The sequence below is a fragment of the Bubalus kerabau genome, chromosome 19 (assembly GCF_029407905.1).
Source record: "Bubalus kerabau isolate K-KA32 ecotype Philippines breed swamp buffalo chromosome 19, PCC_UOA_SB_1v2, whole genome shotgun sequence".
Taxonomy (NCBI): Eukaryota; Metazoa; Chordata; class Mammalia; order Artiodactyla; family Bovidae; genus Bubalus; species Bubalus kerabau.
The window spans coordinates 26,195,256-26,214,697 of record NC_073642.1 but is presented as its reverse complement, the minus strand read 5'-3'; positions in this window follow the sequence as shown (position 1 = coordinate 26,214,697).

Below are 19,442 nucleotides of genomic sequence, written 5' to 3'. Positions count from 1 at the left end.
ACACAGAAAACATTGGTTTGATCCCTGGATCAGGAAGATCCCCTGAAGCAGGAATGGAAACCCACTTCAGTATTCTGGCCTGGGAAATGCCATGGACAAAGGAGCCTGGTGGGCTACAGTCCAAAGGGTCGCAAAGAGTTGGACACTCCTGAGCAACTAAGCACAGCACTGCACATAACACACATAACTAATGAGAACCTACTATATAGCACAAGGAACTCCACTGTGGTGACCTAAATGGGAAGGAAATGCAAAAAAGAGGGGATATATGTATACATATAGCTGATTCACTTTGCTATACAGCAGAAACTAACACAACATTGTAAAGCAACTATACTCCGATAAAAATTTTTAAAAATTAATAAATGCAATTGTATCAGTAACACTATTCCATTTATATAGCCAGCAAGCCTCTAATAAGTGCTTTATAATATTTATGAGGGCACAAATGTGTAGTGAAAGTGCACAAGTCCATGCACGGGAATGATACTCAGATTTATCCCAGTGTTTACTTCTGGGGAAGAAGAGGATACTGGCCTTTGGTACGTGTAAGCAGGGCCCCTCAATTTCTTTGAACAATTTGATTTCTTTCAACAAAGCTCAGTGACTACTTAATGCACTGTGGTGACCTGAATGGGAAGGAAATCCAAAGAAGAAGGGATGTATATATATATGTATAACTGATTCACTTTGCTATAAGCAGAAACTAACACAACATCGTAAAGCAACTATACCCCAATAAAAATTAATTTAAAAATAGATAACCATATAAAGAATGACTGCAAACATTATGTGATAGGTGATACAGGTGGTACATACTCCAGAACCACTAAGAAGGAAAATATCATTCTTGGCTGGTTTGCATTAAGATCTTATACCAGCCAATTCTGGAACATTGATCATAGATTTATTATATATAGAAAGTTATCTGAAATCATATGTGTCATTTATTTATTTGTAGACATAGAAGAGTTTGACTTAAAATAAAAATATCTGGTTTGACGTAAAAAGTTCAATGAAATAGGCACTGTGTTATGTGGTATTAAGTACACACGTCTTATCATTCTCTGTGCTTTGCTGTGTGCTTGAAATATTGTTGTTTAGTCACTCAGTCATGTCTGACTCTTTGCAACCCCATAGACTGTAGTCCACCAGGCTCCTCTGTCTATAGGCTTTCCCAGGCAAGAATATTGGAGTGGGTTGCCATTTCCTCCACCAAGGGATCTTTCTGGCCCAAGGAGGGAACCCACATCTCCTGCTTGGCAGGCGGATTCTTTACCACTGAGTCACCAAATAAATCTAGTGGGACAAGCAGTACAAGAAGCCCTTCTCCATGTGCAGCCCCACCTTCATGTCCAAGGGAGGCTGGTGCCCAAACGTGCTGTGAATGGTAGAGAACTTCTTCCACAGGCATCTCACAATGGGAAGCAGAAGCCAGGCTTGAGTCCCAGCCTGTGCGTCTAAGAGCTGCTGCGCCATCACAGCCAGGCTTCATGAAGCAAAATCTGTTTGCAAACTTCCCTCCCCCTGAGTATTTTTCTAGGAAATCTCCAGTTGCCAATGTAAGGTGAATCCAGCTCTGGGCCTTCCTAGCCAGAGACACAACCAGAGCCAGGGGAAACAGATCCACACACACATGGAGGTTTGATTGATTACAGAGATGGTACAGCAGAACCCAGGACAAGGGTGGTCTTTTCAATGAATGGAACCAGGACAAGTAGGGAGAAATCAAATAACATTGGACCCTTATAAAATATATAAAAAGCAACAAAGTTAGGTCATAGACTTAACTATAGAATGAAAATTTACAAAGCTTTTAGTGGAAATACAAAAGGATCTCTTCCTGACTTATAGGTAGAAAATGTGCATGCTACAGTCCATAGGGTTGTGAAGAGTCGGGACAAGTTGAGAGAGTAAGATTGACATATATACATTTCCACATGTAAAACAGATAGCAAGGAGGAAGCAGTATAGCACTGAGAGCTCATCTCGGTGCCCTGTGATGACCTAGAGTGGTGGAATGGGGTGGGTGGAAGGAAGAATCAAGAGGGAAAGGATACATGTAAACACATAGCTGATTCACACTGTTACACAGTAGAAACCAGGACAACATTGTAAAGCAATTATATTCCAACAAAAAAGATGACATAAAATTTTAAACATAAAATCACTAAAACAGTTATACTTTAAAAAAGATGCCCTGGAGGAGAAAATGGCACCTCACTCCAAAATTCTTGCCTGGAGAATCCCATGGAAAGAGGAGCCTGGTGGGCTATGGTCCATAGGGTTGCAAAGAGTCGACTTGACTGAGCGATTCAAGAACAACAATAAAAACAGTACTTTAAATATTGGACCCTCAAATTCAGCATGTGTATAAGATGCCTCAAATTCCATCACATGTTGTGTGTGGATCCCACCCCAACGGTTCAGTTCAGTTCAGTTGCTCAGTCGTATCCGACTCTTTGCAACCCCATGGACTGCAACATGCCAGGCTTCCCTGTCCATCACCAACTTCTGGAGCTTGCTCAAACGCATGTCCATTGAGTGGGTGATGCCATCCAACCATCTCATTCTCTGTCGTCCCCTTCTCCTCCTGCCGTCAATCTTTTGAGCATCAGGGTCTTTTCTAATGAGTCAGTTCTTCGAGTCAGTGGCCAAAGTGTTGGAGCTTCAGCTTCAGCATCAGTTCTTCCAATGAATACTCTACTCAGGACTGATTTCCTTTAGGATTGACTGGTTTGATCTCCTTGTAGTCCAAGAGACTCTCAAGAGTCTTCTTCAACATCACAGTTCAAAAGCATCAATTCTTCGGCGCTCAACTTTCTTTATAGTCCAACTCTCACATCCATACGTGACTACTGGGAAAACCATAGCTTTGACTAGATGGACCTTTGTTGGCAAAGTAAAGTCTCTGCTTTTTAATATGCTGTCTAGGTTGGTCATAGCTTTTCTTCCAAGGAGCAAGCATCTTTTAATTTCATGGCTGCAGTCATCATCTGCAGTGATTTTGGAGCCCTCCAAAATAAAGTCTCTCACTGTTTCCATTGTTTCCCATCTATTTGCCATGAAGTGATGGGGTTGGATGCCATGATCTTAGTTTTCTGAATATTGAGTTTTAAGCCAATTCCTTTTTCACTTTCATCAAGAGGTTCTTTAGTTCTTTGCTTTCTGCCATAAACGTTGTGTCATCTGTGTATCTAAGGTTATTGATACTTCTCCTGGCAATCTTTTTTTTTTCCACTTTTTTTTTTTTGGAGGCTAATTACTATGCAATATTGTATTGGTTTTGTCATACATTGACATGAATCTGCCACATGTGTACATGTGTTCCCCATCCTGAACCCCCCTTCCACCTCCCTCCCCATCCCATCCCTCTGGGTCATTCCAGTGCACCAGCCCCAAGCACCCTGTATCATGCACCCAACCTGGACTGGTGATCCATTTCACATATGATAATATACATGCTTCAGTGCCATTTTCCCATATCATCCCACCCTCGCCCTCTCCCACAGAGTCCAAAAGACTGTTCTATACATCTGTGTCTCTTTTGCTGTCTCGTATACAGGGTTATTGTTACCATATATATTCTAAATTCCATATATATGCGTTAGTATACTGTATTGGTGTTTTTCCTTCTGACTTATTCACTCTGTATAATAGGCTCCAGTTTCATCCACCTCATTAGAACTGATTCAAATGTATTCTTTTTAATGGCTGAGTAATATTCCATTGTGTATATGTACCACAGCTTTCTTATCCATTCGTCTGCTGATGGACATCTAGGTTGCTTCCATGTCCTGGCTATTATAAACAGTGCTGCGATGAACATTGGGGTACACGTGTCTCTTTCAATTCTGATTTCCTCAGTGTGTATACCCAGCAGTGGGATTGCTTGTTCATAAGGCAGTTCTATTTCCAGTTTTTTAAGGAATCTCCACACTGTTCTCCATAGTGGCTGTACTAGTTTGCATTCCCACCAACAGTGTAAGAGGGTTCCCTTTTCTCCACACCCTCTCCAGCATTTATTGCTTGTAGACTTTTGGATAGCAGCCATTCTGACTGGCGCGAAATGGTACGTCATTGTGGTTTTGATTTGCATTTCCCTGATAGTGAGTGATGTTGAGCATCTTTTCATGTGTTTGTTAGCCATCTGTATGTCTTCTATGGAGAAATGTCTCTTTAGTTCTTTGGCCCATTTTTTGATTGGGTCATTTATTTTTCTGAAATTGACCTGCAGGAGTTGCTTGTATATTTTTGAGATTAATTCTTTGTCAGTTGCTTCGTTTGCTGTTATTTTCTCCCATTCTGAAGGCTGTCTTTTCACCTTGCTTATAGTTTCCTTTGTTGTGCAAAAGCTTTTAATTTTAATTATGTCCCATTTGTTTATTTTTGCTTTTATTTCCGATATTCTGTCCCCTGGCAATCTTGATTCCAGCTTGTGCTTCATCCAGCCTGACATTTCACATGATGTACTCTGCATATAAGTTAAGTAAGCAGGGTGACAATATACAGCCTTGACATACTCTTTCCCGATTTGGAACCAGTCTGTTGTTCCATGTCTGGTCGCATGTCTGCTTCTTGACCTGCACACAGGTTTCTCAGGAGACAGATAAGGTGGTCTGATATTCCCATCTCTTGAAGAATTTTTCAGTTTGTTGTGATCCACAGAGTCAAAGGCTTTAGCATAGTCGATAAAGCAGAAGTAGATGTTTTTCTGGAACTGTCTTGCTTTTATGCCGACAGATGTTGGCAATTTGATCTCTAGTTCCTCTGGCTTTTCTAAATGCAGCTTGAACATCTAGAAGTTCACGGTTCACGTACTGTTGAAGCCTGGCTTGAAGAATTTTGAGCATTACTTTGCTAACATGTGAGATGAGTGCAATTGTGCAGTAGTTTGAACATTCTTTAGCATTGCCTTTCTTTGGGATTGGAATGAAAACTGACCTTTTCCAGTCCTGTGAGCTTTCCAGGACTTCAGCTTTCCACTGCTGAGCTTTCCAAATTTGCTGGCATATTGAGTGCAGCACTTTAACAGCATCATCTTTTAGGTTTTGAAATAGCTCAACTGGAATTCCATCACCTAGCTTTGTTCGTAGTGATGCTTCCTAAGGTCCATGCATTCGAACCCCAACAGTCCCACGCATTTGCAATGTTCCAGTTGTTCTTAGGGGCTGCCTTCCTCTGTCCTCCATTGCTGCCCCCTACACTGATCCCAGCTCTTAACTCCATTCTCACCAACCATCACTGGTTGCCTTGACCAGATTTTGCTAAAGATTTGGAGTAGTGGAAGGAGATTACATCACAGTAAAGTCAAGACACCAGGTTAAATTTAATGCTAGACTTTAACATCCTAAAAATGTATGAAATATTCCTCTGATGGTCATGCCTGAATCATAAGGAAGAGACCTGCTCTGTGTGGACCTAAAGGGGTGTAACAGCCACTCCTGAGGGATCCTGGCAATCTGTGTATTATAATAAGGTTTTTACACATATGTACTCAAGTATTTCTCTTTCTGGTATGATCATTTGATTGTCACCTTTTGATACACATCTCTTCTCCTCTCCCCTCCTCTCCCTTTTGTGAGTTTTGTTGTTGCTGTTTAGTTGCTTTGTCATGTCCAACTATTTGCAACCCCATGGACTGTAGTCCGCTAGGCTCCTCTGTCCTATGGACAGGTCCATAGGATTTCCCAGGCAAGCATACTGGAGCGGGTTCCCATGCCCTCCTCCAGGGAAGTCTGTCAATCTCTCCAGCTGCCAGGAAACATCTCCAAATTCTGTATCATTTGTTAGGGGAGCAGTTTATTCCTTTTTATGCCCTCATGCCCAGGGGAAAACCTTCTTTTTCAACTCAGAGGTCCATTAGGTGATTTTTCTGGGGAAGGATCCATCTCCTTTACATAAATTATGCCACTTCTAAGAACGAAGATGCAAATACAGTCTACTTTTGTTTTCAATTGCTTTTTTCCCCCTTCTGGCTCCATAAGCCTCCTCACCTACCTGGTCTCCCCTTCCTGCCTCAGATATCAACTGAATTCATACGGGGTTCTGAATGCCCCGGAGGTGGGGGGTGGGAACTGAAAATACATCCACAGCCAGAGCCTAAGCAGAAGTAGGTAAAACATCAGTTCAAGAAGATGTGTTCTTTGTTTTTTTAAAAAACTCTTTAACTTCTAAAATTAATGAACTCTTTTTTTTTTTTTAATAAAGAAGAGTATAACATGGAAAATAGATTTCCCTTCCTCAGAGGCACTTGCTATCAAGCTGGTGTATCCTTCCAAACATTTTTATCCATAAATAAACACAGATATTTGTATACGCTTGTATATTTATGTACAAATGTCAATACATGTGCTGTCAATTACAAATTGGCACTTGCCATGCACCTCTGCAAGGATGAAATCATGTGCTGCTGCAGCTGTTGACCTTCACACCCTGGGAAAGGAGTTCAGGGTGGAGAGCAGAAACGAGGCACTCTGTGCTCCGGGAGAACCTGGCAGAACAGGTCTTCAGATAGTTGGATATTTTCAGGAGCTGATTTTTTTTGAGCCCACTTCTTGTATCTCCTCATATCTAGAAAAGCACTAAAACCTTCATGATGACAATTTCTTGTGACTAGCAGAAACCTTCTGGAAGAATATGCGCTGGATAGCATGTATTCCCCCTTCACCAAAATCACAGCTAAACTGACCTCCCCCTCCCCACATCTCTCTGAAGCAGTTTCTCAAAACTCCCTGAGGTGCTGTCTCCTGGGCGATAGTCCTCATTTTGCCCCAAATAAAACTTAACTTGCAACTCTTACGTTGTATATTTAAGTCAAAAATACATGTATTTTTTTCATAAAAGAAAGCTCATATTATGCATTCTGTTCTGAGATTTTCGTTTCCATTTCACATAATATATTCAGTACATTTTGTCTATGTCAAGACATACAAATGCCCCTCTTTTTGAATGTCTGCCTAGTAGTAACTCATAGTGTTGCTCTATTGTAACTTATTTAACTTACTGATGGATCTTTGCATTGTTCCTAGTTTAAGGATGTTATAAATAATTGCTGCAGTCAGAATCTCCTTACAGATCTTTGTGCACTGCTGAGAATCTGTGAGATAAATTCCTAAAAGCAGAAATGCAAGAGATGGGGGATGAGCAGTTAGGCTGTGTGTTTTAGAGTGGCCTCTCCTGATTTCCTTTCCACCCTGTCACCATCTGTTGACCTTCTCCATCCCTTTGAAGGAGGAAAGGGACAGGCCGAGCTGACTCCATCTTGAAAAAGAAGGAAACTCCATTTTACATTCCCAGTGAACTTTGAACTATGTGCCTGGTAGCCAGGGAGATCACATACCTACTGCTGAACAGGCCTCCCGGACTGATAGACACCAGATTCCATACCAAGATTTCCCTTCACCAGAAAGAATGTAATAATCCCCTATATAGTCAATCACCTTTGTAATCTTTATGCCACTCATTGGTATAGGTTACAATGTATAACCAGCTGACCCTTCTGATTATGAATCATGGCTGTAACCTGATTGTGTCTCCCTTTAACATTTTCCAGGCTAGGTTTAAGGAATTTGGGGATGTGGGCTTGAGCACGTGCACTTAAGGTTTATAAAGCTTTCACAAAACTCGGTCGGGGTTCCAGGTCGGGGTTCCTAAAGAGGATACTCTGCTTCGGACACGCCAGTGTAATAAACTGCACTCCACTATCCACGCTGTCCTTCTGAATGAGTTTGTTTCCCAGAGCACTTGGCTATAACACCTTCACTTTGCTTTTTTGTTCTGCACAGCACTCGTCACTGTCTGAGATGGTGTATATTTGTTTATCTTTCATCTTCCCTTCTGTAAACTCATGACCAGAGGGCTTTGCCTGTCTGTCCACAGCTGCAGCTGTTCACTGGTGCTCTCAGATCCTAGAGAGTGTCTAGCACATAATAGGTGTTAGATAATTTTTTATTCATTTGTCCCTTCATTCCTTCATAAATGTATATTGAGCACCTATTACATGCCAACACTGTTCTAAGCACTGGGAATACATCACTAATGAAAGTGGACACGGACTTCCCTGGTGGTCTGGTGGTTAAGAATCTACCTGTCAATGCAGGGGACACAGGTTCGGTCCCTGTGTCTTCCCTGGTCTGGGAAGATTCCACATGCCATGGGGCAACTAAGCCCGTGCACCACAACTCCTGAACCCACTCCCTAGAGCCTGGGAAGCACAACTATGAAGCCCATGTGCCGCAGCTCCTGAAGTCTTTGCGTCCTAGAGCCTGTGCTCCACAGCATGGGACGCCACAGCAATGAGAAGCCTTAGCACCACAGCCAGAGAGAAGCCCCCTCTGCTGCAACTAGAGAAAGCCCGCAAGAAGGAACAAAGACCCGGCTCAACCAAGATAAACAAATAACTTTAAATAAGTTAATTAAATTTAAAAACAGAAAGTGGACAAAAATCCCACCCTATATTCAACAAATGCAGGGCTTGTTTTAGTTGGGGAGTTTGTGGAGCTGGAGGACACTTTGAAGTCTTCAAAGGAGGCTGTTTTTCCTCGCCTCTGTTGAATTGCTGCATCCCTGCAGGAAAGCATGAAACAGACCCACATTGATTCTGGGTCCAGAGGTGGTCTCTTCCCGTGTACATGCCTACCAGACATGTGCTGGGGGGTTAGCATACTGATCAGCAGAGTGTTCCAGTAGGGCTGGATCACCCAATAATGACAAAGCGCTGGACGAGAAGACTGTTATTTTACTGATGTCTCTGACATTTAATTTCAAACAAGGATGTTCGCTTGGGCCAAAACATTTCAAATGAAACCTTCTCACTTAAAACTTTAGAAGTAAACTGAATTTTCTTGAACATTTCATCAGTTAATCCATTAAAAAAAATAGCTATAAAAGTGGACAGCCAATGATGCCCAGAAAATCACCACTGGAAAAGGAAGACGTTGGGCTCAGAGAAAGAGGACCAGCCAGGCAAGGGAAGGTCAAGGCTGACTTCTTGAAGTTGGATTTCTTGGAGGTTCGTATCTGCCAGCATGTCCCCCAGACACTGAGCCAAGCCTGAACGAGGGGCCAAGACTGAAGCCTGTTCTCCTCCCACTGTCTGATCTGCTGCTGTCCCTTTGGGGGGAGGCACAATGTGTGCCACAAGCCAGGCAAGGATGCTGAGAGTGGTCCAGCCATGTCAGATAACTGGCTATGCTGGAGGTCTGGTTTGAAACTCCAGCCACCTCCAGGACTCTCTTGATGGGAAAGCTGGGGTCACTCATACCTCAACAAGAGGTCAGCAATGGGAAGGATCAACGTGTGTATTTGAGGACAGGTAAAAAGGAAAGAATAGTACCATTTTGCTGAAGGCAGTGTGGCTTATTTCTTTCATTTTTAGATGTTTTATTATAGAATATATTTTATATATATATATATATATATATATTTTTTTTTAAAGAAGAAAACAGGGATAGGCAAAAACCAAAACAAAATCTACATATCACATTGCAGCACTATTTACAACAGCCAAGGTATGGAAGCAGTTCTAAACATCCACTGACAGATGAATGGATAAAGATTTGGTCCATATATACAACAGAATATTACTCAGCTATAAAAAAAAGAATGAAATAATGCCATCTGCAGTAACAAGGATGCAACTAGAGATAATCATACCAAGTGAAGTAAGTCACACAGAGAAAGACAAGTATCATATGATATCACTTATATATAGAATATAATTTTTAAAAAAAGATACAAATAAGCTTATTTACAAAAAAAAATAGCAGATCTATAAATGTCAAAAACAAACTTATTGTTTCCAAAGGAGAAACATGCTGCTGCTGCTGCTGCTAAGTTGCTTTAGTCGTGTCCGACTCTGTGCGACCCCATAGACGGCAGCTCACCAGGCTCCGCCGTCCCTGGGATTCTCCAGGCAAGAACACTGGAAAGAGAAACACGGAGCGGGGATAAATCAGGAACTTGAGATTAACATACATACACCACTATATATAAGATAGATAATCAACAATGACCAACTGTATAGCACAGAGAACTTTGCTCAATATTCTGTTTAAAACTATATGAGAAAAGAATCTTAAAAAGCATGAATATGTGTATATGTATAGCTGAATTACTTTGTTGTACACCCAAAACTAACACAATATTGTAAATCAACTACATTTCGGTAAAATTTAAGTATTAAAAAAAACCCCAAAATCTACATATCACACTTGATGTGCCATTAAGAAAAAAATACATGGTGAAATTTTTACAGTATTCTTTCTGGGGGTTTAATCAAAGCAAAAATGTGTGTGCGTGTTGTGTGTGTGTGTGTGTGTGTGTATTTGCATATTTTAACTCCCACTGGGGCCATACTACAGATAATGTTTTATAACTCAAGGAAGTTATTTTCTTAATAAAATTCCTGCACATTTAAGAAAGCTCTTTCCGCTAGCAGTAAAATATATATAATTTTGCCATTACAGCAAATGGGATCTTTTTTCCATTAAATTTTCTAACCAGCTCTTGGTTTGCAAGAAAATATTGATTTTGTATATATTTTTAACCAGCCTTCTTACTCTACCCTTGTTAGTCCCAACAGATTTTTAGTTAATTACCTTGAGATTCCTACAGTTAGAACCATCTTGGCTACAAATAAAGGTTATTTGTAAATTATGACTTTTATTATATTTTGAAGGCCTAAGCACATAAAGAAAACTCAATTCTCAAAGGAACATGGCACATAAATACACATCATAAGCATTCCTCTGTCTTGCTGTAAATGAGATCAAATCAACAGCCCTGTTCGGGGTTGACCACAGGATACCCTACATTCTGGGACTGAGCAGAGTTTGTCTCCAAAAAATGACCCTAGTCTTGTGACAGGTTAGCGTAGTGCCTTGAACGTTCACCAGGCACCAGAGCTAATGGGAATGCTGACCTGTGCTTTCTGGAGAGCTGACCGTGGGGTGAGACTGGGTCAAGGGAATGGCTATTAATTGTCCAGAAATGGAACCAGTGGTCTGTGCCACATGAATGTGTGTCAAAGAGGATTTTTAAAGCCTGATTTCCCCATTTAATTTTATGAAGTATTTTATTCAGAAAGAGTGGAGGAGTCTATTTTGAAGCACTAGTATTTAAATTTTTTTTCTGGACACTTGACCCATTTTTTCCTATGGAGTTGGTAGTGTTTTCTTCTTGATTTGTAGCTCTATTTTTTTCTTCTTTTGGTGTAGACTATTTTGAAGTCTTAATTGAAACTGTTAAAATATTGCTTCTATTTTGTGTTTCTGTTTTTTGGCCAAGAGGCAGGTGGAATCTTAACTGCCAGACCAGGGATCAAACCCACACCCCCTGCATTGAAAGCCAAAGTCCCAACCACTGGGAAGTCCCACTCTCTCTTTAATATCTCCTCCTTTTCTCCCTCTACTGGAGCTTTTCCATGGTGTTGCACTACCCACCCTCTTTAAAAACAATCCACCCCACTTCTCCATCTGGTTACAGCGCAAACACAACAAAGCCCTAAAGCAAAACCCTTTTAAAACATTATCTACCTGCCTACAGCTCCTCATCTCCCTGGATGAGTCTGATCAAGTTGTAGGCAAGATGTTGGCTGAGCTGAGAATGTTGAACTAGGTGGTTCTCAACAATTTTTAAATTCCATGACATTCTATGGTGCGTTGAATAGCCCTGAATAATTAATTCCCAACCTGAGAGCCCCTGCAGGACTGTTTTCTCTGCTCACAAGCAATGACTAGCCCAACCCTGCAGGCAAAAAGTAAGCTTTATTGATGTTCCTCTACTGTCCTCTTGTGGTCATTCCCCATATTGCTGCAGTTCTAAGAAGGAATTCATTGGGTATTTATCAGATCAGATCAGATCAGTCGCTCAGTCCTGTCCGACTCTTTGTGACCCCATGAATCGCAGCACACCAGGCCTCTCTGTCCATCACCAACTCCCGGACTTCACTCAGACTCACGTCCATCGAGTCAGTGATGCCATCCAGCCATCTCATCCTCTGTCGTCCCCTTCTCCTCCTGCCCCCAATCCCTCCCAGCATCAGAGTCTTAATGAGTCAACTCTTCGCATGAGGTGGCCAAAGTACTGGAGTTTCAGCTTTAGCATCATTCCTTCCAAAGAAATCCCAGGGCTGATCTTCTTCAGAATGGACCGGTTGGATCTCCTTGCAGTCCGAGGGACTCTCAAGGGTCTTCTCCAACACCACAGTTCAAAAGTATCAATTCTTTGGCATTCAGCCTTCTTCACAGTCCAACTCTCACATCCATACATGACCACAGGAAAAACCATAGCCTTGACTAGACGAACCTTTGTTGGCAAAGTAATGTCTCTGCTTTTCAATATGCTATCTAGGTTGGTCATAACTTTCCTTCCAAGGAGTAAGCGTCTTTTAATTTCATGGCTGTGGTCACCATCTGTAGTGATTTTGGAGCCCAGAAAAATAAAGTCTGATACTGTTTCCACTGTTTCCCCATCTATTTCCCATGAAGTGATGGGACCAGATGCCATGATCTTTGTTTTCTGAATGTTGAGCTTTAAGCCAACTTTTTCACTCTCCTCTTTCACTTTCATCAAGAGGCTTTTGAGTTCTTCTTCACTTTCTGCCATAAGGGTGGCGTCATCTGCATATCTGAGGTTACTGATATTTCTCCCGGCAATCTTGATTCCAGCTTGTGCTTCTTCCAGTCCAGCGTTTCTCATGATGTACTCTGCATATAAGTTAAATAAACAGGGTGACAATATACAGCCTTGACTAACTGCTTTTCCTATTTGGAACCAGTCTGTTGTTCCATGTCCAGTTCTAACTGTTGTTTCCTGACCTGCATACAAATTTCTCAAGAGGCAGATCAGGTGGTCTGGTATTCCCATCTCTTTCAGAATTTCCCACAGTTTATTTTGATCCACACAGTCAAAGGCTTTGGCATAGTCAATAAAGTAGACATAGATGTTTTTCTGGAACTCTCTTGTTTTTTCCATGATCCAGCGGATGTTGGCAATTTGATCTCTGGTTCCTCTGTCTTTTCTAAAACCAGCTTGAACATCAGGAAGTTCAAGTTTCACGTATTGCTGAAGCCTGGCTTGGAGAATTTTGAGCATTACTTTACTAGCATGTGAGATGAGTGCAATTGTGCAGTAGTTTGAGCATTCTTTGGCATTGCCTTTCTTTGGGATTGGAATGAAAACTGACCTTTTCCAGTCCTGTGGCCACTGCTGAGTTTTCCAAATTTGCTGGCATATTGAGTGCAGCACTTTCACGGCATCATCTTTCAGGATTTGGAATAGCGCAACTGGAATTCCATCACCTCCACTAGCTTTGTTTGTAGTGATGCTTTCTAAGGCCCACTTGACTTCACATTCCAGGATGTCTGGCTCTAGGTCAGTGATCACACCATCGTGATTATCTGGGTCGTGAAGATCTTTTTTGTACAGTTCTTCTGTGTATTCTTGCCATCTCTTCTTAATATCTTCTGCTTCTGTTAGGTCCATACCATTTCTGTCCTTTATCGAGCCCATCTTTGCATGAAATGTTCCTTTGGTATCTCTGATTTTCTTGAAGAGATCCCTAGTCTTTCTCATTCTGTTGTTTTCCTCTATTTCTTTGCATTGATCGCTAAAGAAGGCTTTCTTATCTCTTCTTGCTATTCTTTGGAGCTCTGCATTCAGATGTTTTTATCTTTCCTTTTCTCCTTTGCTTTTCACTTCTCTTCTTTTCACAGCTATTTGTAAGGCCTCCCCATACAGCCATTTTGCTTTTTTGCATTTCTTTTCCATGGGGATGGTCTTGATCCCTGTCTCCTGTACAATGTCACGAACCTCATTCCATAGTTCATCAGGCACTCTATCTATCAGAACTAGGCCCTTAAATCTATTTCTCACTTCCACTGTATAATCATAAGGGATTTTATTTAGGTCATACTTGAATGGTCTAGTGGTTTTCCCTACTTTCTTTAATTTAAGTCTGAATTTGGCAATAAGGAGTTCATGGTCTGAGCTACAAGTCAGCTCCTGGTCTTGTTTTTGCTGACTGTATACAGCTTCTCCATCTTTGGCTGCAAAGAATATAATCCATCTGATTTTGGTGTTGACCATCTGGTGATGTCCATGTATAGAGTCTTCTCTTGTGTTGTTGGAAGAGGGTGTTTGTTAGGACCAGTGCATTTTCTTGGCAAAACTCTATTAGTCTTTACCCTGCTTCATTCCGTATTCCAAGGCCAAATTTGCCTGTTACTCCAGGTGTTTCTTGACTTCCTACTTTTGCATTCCAGTCCCCTATAATGAAAAGGACATCTTTTTTGGGTGTTAGTTCTAAAAGGTCTTGTAGGTCTTCATGGAACTGTTCAACTTCAGCTTCTTCAGCGTTACTGGTTGGGGCATAGACTTGGATTACTGTGATATTGAATGGTTTGCCTTGGAAACGAACAGAGATCATTCTGTCGTTTTTGAGATTGCATCCAAGTACTGCATTTCAGACTCTTTTGTTGACCATGATGGCCACTCCATTTCTTCTGAGGGATTCCTGCCCGCAGTAGTAGATATAATGGTCATCTGAGTTAAATTCACCCATTCCAGTCCATTTCAGTTCGCTGATTCCTAGAATGTCGACATTCACTCTTGCCATCTCTTGTTGTGTTAATTACTTTAAACGGGGTTTACTAGGAGTAGGGGCTTCCCTTGTAGCTCAGTCGGTAAAGAATCTGTTTGCAGTGCAGGAGACCCGGGTTCGATCCCTAGGTTGGGAATATCCCCTGGAGAAGAAGATGGCAGCCCACTCCACTCTTCTTGGAACCTGGTGGGCTGCAGTCCATGGGATTGCAGAGTCGGGTAGGACTGAGCAACTAACACTTCACTTCACTACAGTGGGAGATATGTGCGTGTGTGCTAAGTCACTTTAGTTGTGTCTGACTCTTTGACCCTATAGACTGTAGCCCACCAAGCTCCTCTGTCCATGGGAATTCTCCAGGCAGGACTACTGGAGTAGGTTACCATTTCCTTCTCCAGGGGAATCTTCCCAACCCAGGGATCCAACCCATGTCTCTTGCATCTCCTGCATTGGCAGGCGGGTTCTTTACCAGAAGCGCCACCTGGAAAGCCCAGTGGGAGATACACCTTCATGCCATTCTTCTCTGCGGAGTTCACTCTTTCTTTAGAAGTAAGACACTCAGCCCAGAAGTGTATTCTGTAGCAGCACGTACTGTCACAGAGCTGGATCACAGGTCTGACTTCACTCCTTATGCGCACCACCCTCACCACCACCCTCACCACCATCTCTGTCATCTGCATCATGCCCAGCACCACCGCTGCCAACACCACCCAAAGGTGGAAGCAGTCAGATCACGTGGACTTTTGAAATGGAAGTTAACAGAATCAACAGCAAACGGAGCAGATTAGCTATAAAACCTAATGTTTGTCCAGAGCTTTTCATTTTGCAAAGAACGTTCACAAATACTCATTGAAACCTTGCAACAGTCTTAAGAATTGAAGTAAGTACTATTGCCATCCTTGTATTTACTTTGCTCTTGAAAATTTTAATACAGAAAAGTGCAAAAGGTAATATAACACACATCCGCATATGTGCCACCCAGAATTAACAAATGCTAATATTTTGTCGTATATACTGGAGACTTTTCTTTTAGAAAAGCCCAGAAGACAATTAGACATTAGAACTTACACTTTCTCCTATCTTCCTCATTTATTGTATTGTTATATTTAAATCATTAGAGTTTATGAAATTTATTCTAGCTAGAGTTTCCATAGTGGTTCATCTCAGGTGTATACCTTAGTGGATGAAATACTTCTGCCTTTTTTATTAATATGATGGCTTCTCTCTTTCCTTGCTCTCTAGAGGTCTTTCTGGAGGTAGCTTAGAGTAAGCCCCCTACACACGAACGAGTTCCATTCTGAGAGCATGTCTGTAAGTCCAATTTGTTCCTAAGTCCAACAAAGTTATCCTAGGTACTCAACTAACACAATCGGCTATATTTATAATACTTTTCACACAATAATACATAAAAACCCCCCAAATAAAACATTTTTAATCTTACAGCACAGTACCTTGAGAAATACACTAGTACAGTACAACGGCAGGCACACCAGGCTGGCATCGAGCGAACAGGCAAGAGTTGTTGACTGGAGGAAGGAGAAGAGGTGGGAGATGGTAGAGCCGAAGGGTCATCAGCGATAGGAGATGGAGGACAAGCTGAGCTGTCACTCATGCCTGATGTTGATGGCATGGGTTCTGGTTCCTTGCTAGATTCAATTGTTCATATCTTTGGAAGTTTGAAACTTGGAATTCATATGTAGGGGACTTAACTGTGTTCAGTAATGGTTCGTGAGTGCTCTGACCCGAGTTCCTTCCAGCTTTAGAGTGGTCATCTCCTGCCTTTGTATTTGAATGACAAGCTCACAGTTTATAATCTTCTTTGGTCTGTACTCCCTTTACCTAAGTTCCTTAGAGACATTACTTTGCTATCTTTCTCACAGTAAATGTCATAGAAAAGTTGGAGATCATATGATTTCTTCTTGCAGATACCTTGCTTTTTTGTCTTTGTTTTTAATGTAACGTAGATGCTGATGGCTTCTTTTTTTTTTTTGAAACTCAGTAGCTTCACTAGGATATGTCTGTGTTGACTATTCTGCTTCAATCTTTCCTGAACTGCAAGGTACCCTTTAAAACTGAGGATTTGGGTCTTCCTTTATTTTTTATTAAAGCTTTCTCTTTTTTATGCCTTTAGATTTGTTGTGGTGGTTTTGTTTTCTTCTTCAGTGGCACCAATTATCGGCATGATGAATATCCTTTGTTGTAAAAATCTCTCAGCTTTTCCCTGATAACCTCGGGTTCTTTGTTCTTTTTCCATTTTATTTGGATAGTTTTCCCACGCCTTTCTTTAGTGTTCGTACCTGTGATTTCAGTTGTATCTGTCTCTTTTTGGCATCTTCAAACTGACAGTCATTTCATAACATTTTTTTTCTTCTTCCACATCTTCCCTGAGATTTGACAATTCTTTTTCATCTCTTCTGCTGTATTATGACCTCTTCTATAATTGTTGTAACCTTTTTCTGAAGTCTTAGTGCCTTTTAAAAAAAAATATGAGGGAAGTAAGTCAGAAAGAGAAAAACAAATATTAAAGTATATATATGGAATCTAGAAAAATGATACAGATGATCTTATTCGCAAAACAGAAATAGAGAGGCAGATGTAGAGAACAAATGTACAGATTTGTTACATACACTATTGCTACTATGTATAAAGTAGGTAACTAATGAGAACGTATTGTATACCACAAGGAACTCTACTTCAGGCTCTGTGGTGACCTGGATGGGAAGAAAGTTCAAAAGGGAGGAGACATATGTGTGTATATGGCTGATTCATTTTACTATACAGCAGAAAATATCACAACATTGCAAAGGAACTATATACTCCAATAAAAATTAATTTTAAAATTATTAACAAAAAAATATAAAGAATTGGGGGAAAACTATGTTTGCATTGTTCTGCTTCCTGGAGTAATTCTCCTGAAATGCACTCTTCTAATTGTTACTGTGCTGTTATTTCTGGTCCTGTTTGTTGCCCCTCCTTTCGTCTTCCAGGTCACTGATTTGCAGGATTCGGGACAGTGGGGAGCTTGGAGCAAGGCATCTCCAAAAGCTTTTCCATCAGTTTTCTTGGGCACATGCTGGGAACAGGCTTCTGCTCAGCAGCCTTCTAGGTGATCAAGCAGACAGCAGTTTTTAGCAATACCCCGCCAGCCGCAGGCCTGTTGGGGGTAAGATCTGGTGTCATCAGGATCACAAAGCTGACTGTCCCCCATACCCCTCATCCACTTGTCACATCTCCTTTCCATCTGTCTGACAAGCTTCCACTCCAACCCCCTCCCCGACCACGCTGAGATGGGCAAGAGAGTGGGAGTCACCCCTGCCACTCTACATGGCTCTGAGGTGCCACCATCCCAAGCGCTGCTGCTGGACCATTCAATACAATATTCCTTCTTTAAGAAAAGCCCAAACATGGGGACAGTTTCAATCCCTGGGTTAGGAAGATCCTTGGAGAAGGGAATGGCAGCCCACTCCAGTATTCTTGCCCAGATGATCCCATGGACAGAGGAGCCTGGCGGGCTACCATCCATGGGGTTGCTAAGAGTTGGACACAACTTAGCGACTTAGCACACACATCCAGGAAGTTTCTAACTACAGCCTGCTACTGCCACAAGAGCTGGAAAAACAGGTTCTCCCCAAACCTTGTTCCAGGAGCAATCATTCAACTGTGTTAGCCTGCACTCGGTTGTGAGTTTGGTCAGGCAGGTTCTACCTGCATTCTTACAATAATAATCATTCTTACAATAACTGGCCTTCAATTCTGTTCTGTTAGATACTAAGATAATTACCTTGATTTAATTTAGTTGTTTTCCTGGCAAGTCTTCATCGTTTTATTTTTAACATTCCTGTGTCTTTTAATGCATGTCTCAAAACATATTATTGGATCTTATATTTTTATCTAATCACAGCTTCCCATTTAATTAACTACATTTATTATAATCATTCTTTCATTAGAAATATACAAAGGTACTTCTTTTTTTTCCTATTTTCACTTACTATGCTATTTTTTTCCCATAGTTTATTGTGATCCACACAGTCAAAGGCTTTGGCATAGTCAATAAAGCAGAAATAGATGTTTTTCTGGAACTCTCTTGTTTTTTCCATGATCCAGCGGATGTTGGCAATTTGATCTCTGGTTCCTCTGCCTTTTCTAAAACCAGCTTGAACATCTGGAAGTTCACAGATCACGTATTGCTGAAGCCTGGCTTGGAGAATTTTGAGCATTGCAGCCATGAAATTAAAAGATGCTTACTCCTTGGAAGGAAAGTTATGACCAACCTAGATAGCATATTCAAAAGCAGAGACATTACTTTGCCAACAAAGGTCTGTCTAGTCAAGGCTATGGTTTTTCCAGTGGTCATGTATGGATGTGAGAGTTGGACTGTGAAGAAAGCTGAGCGCCAAAGAATTGATGCTTTTGATCTGTGGTGTTGGAGAAGACTCTTGAGAGTCCCTTGGACTGCAAGGAGATCCAACCAGTCCATTCTGAAGGAGATCAGCCCTGGGTGTTCTTTGGAAGGAATGATGCTAAAGCTGAAACTCCAGTACTTTGGCCACCTCATGTGAAGAGTTGACTCATTGGAAAAGACTCTGATACTGGGAGAGATTGGGGGCAGGAGGAGAAGGGGACGACAGAGGATAAGATGGCTGGATGGCATCACTGACTCGATGGACATGAGTCTGGGTGAACCCCGGGAGTTGGTGATGGACAGGAGGCCTGGCGTGCTTCGATTCATGGGGTCTCAAAGAGTCGGACACGACTGAGCGACTGAACTGACTGACTGACTGATGCTATTTTTTTCTGCCTCCTTTCCATTTTTCCTCGGATAGATCAAGTTTTCTTTCAC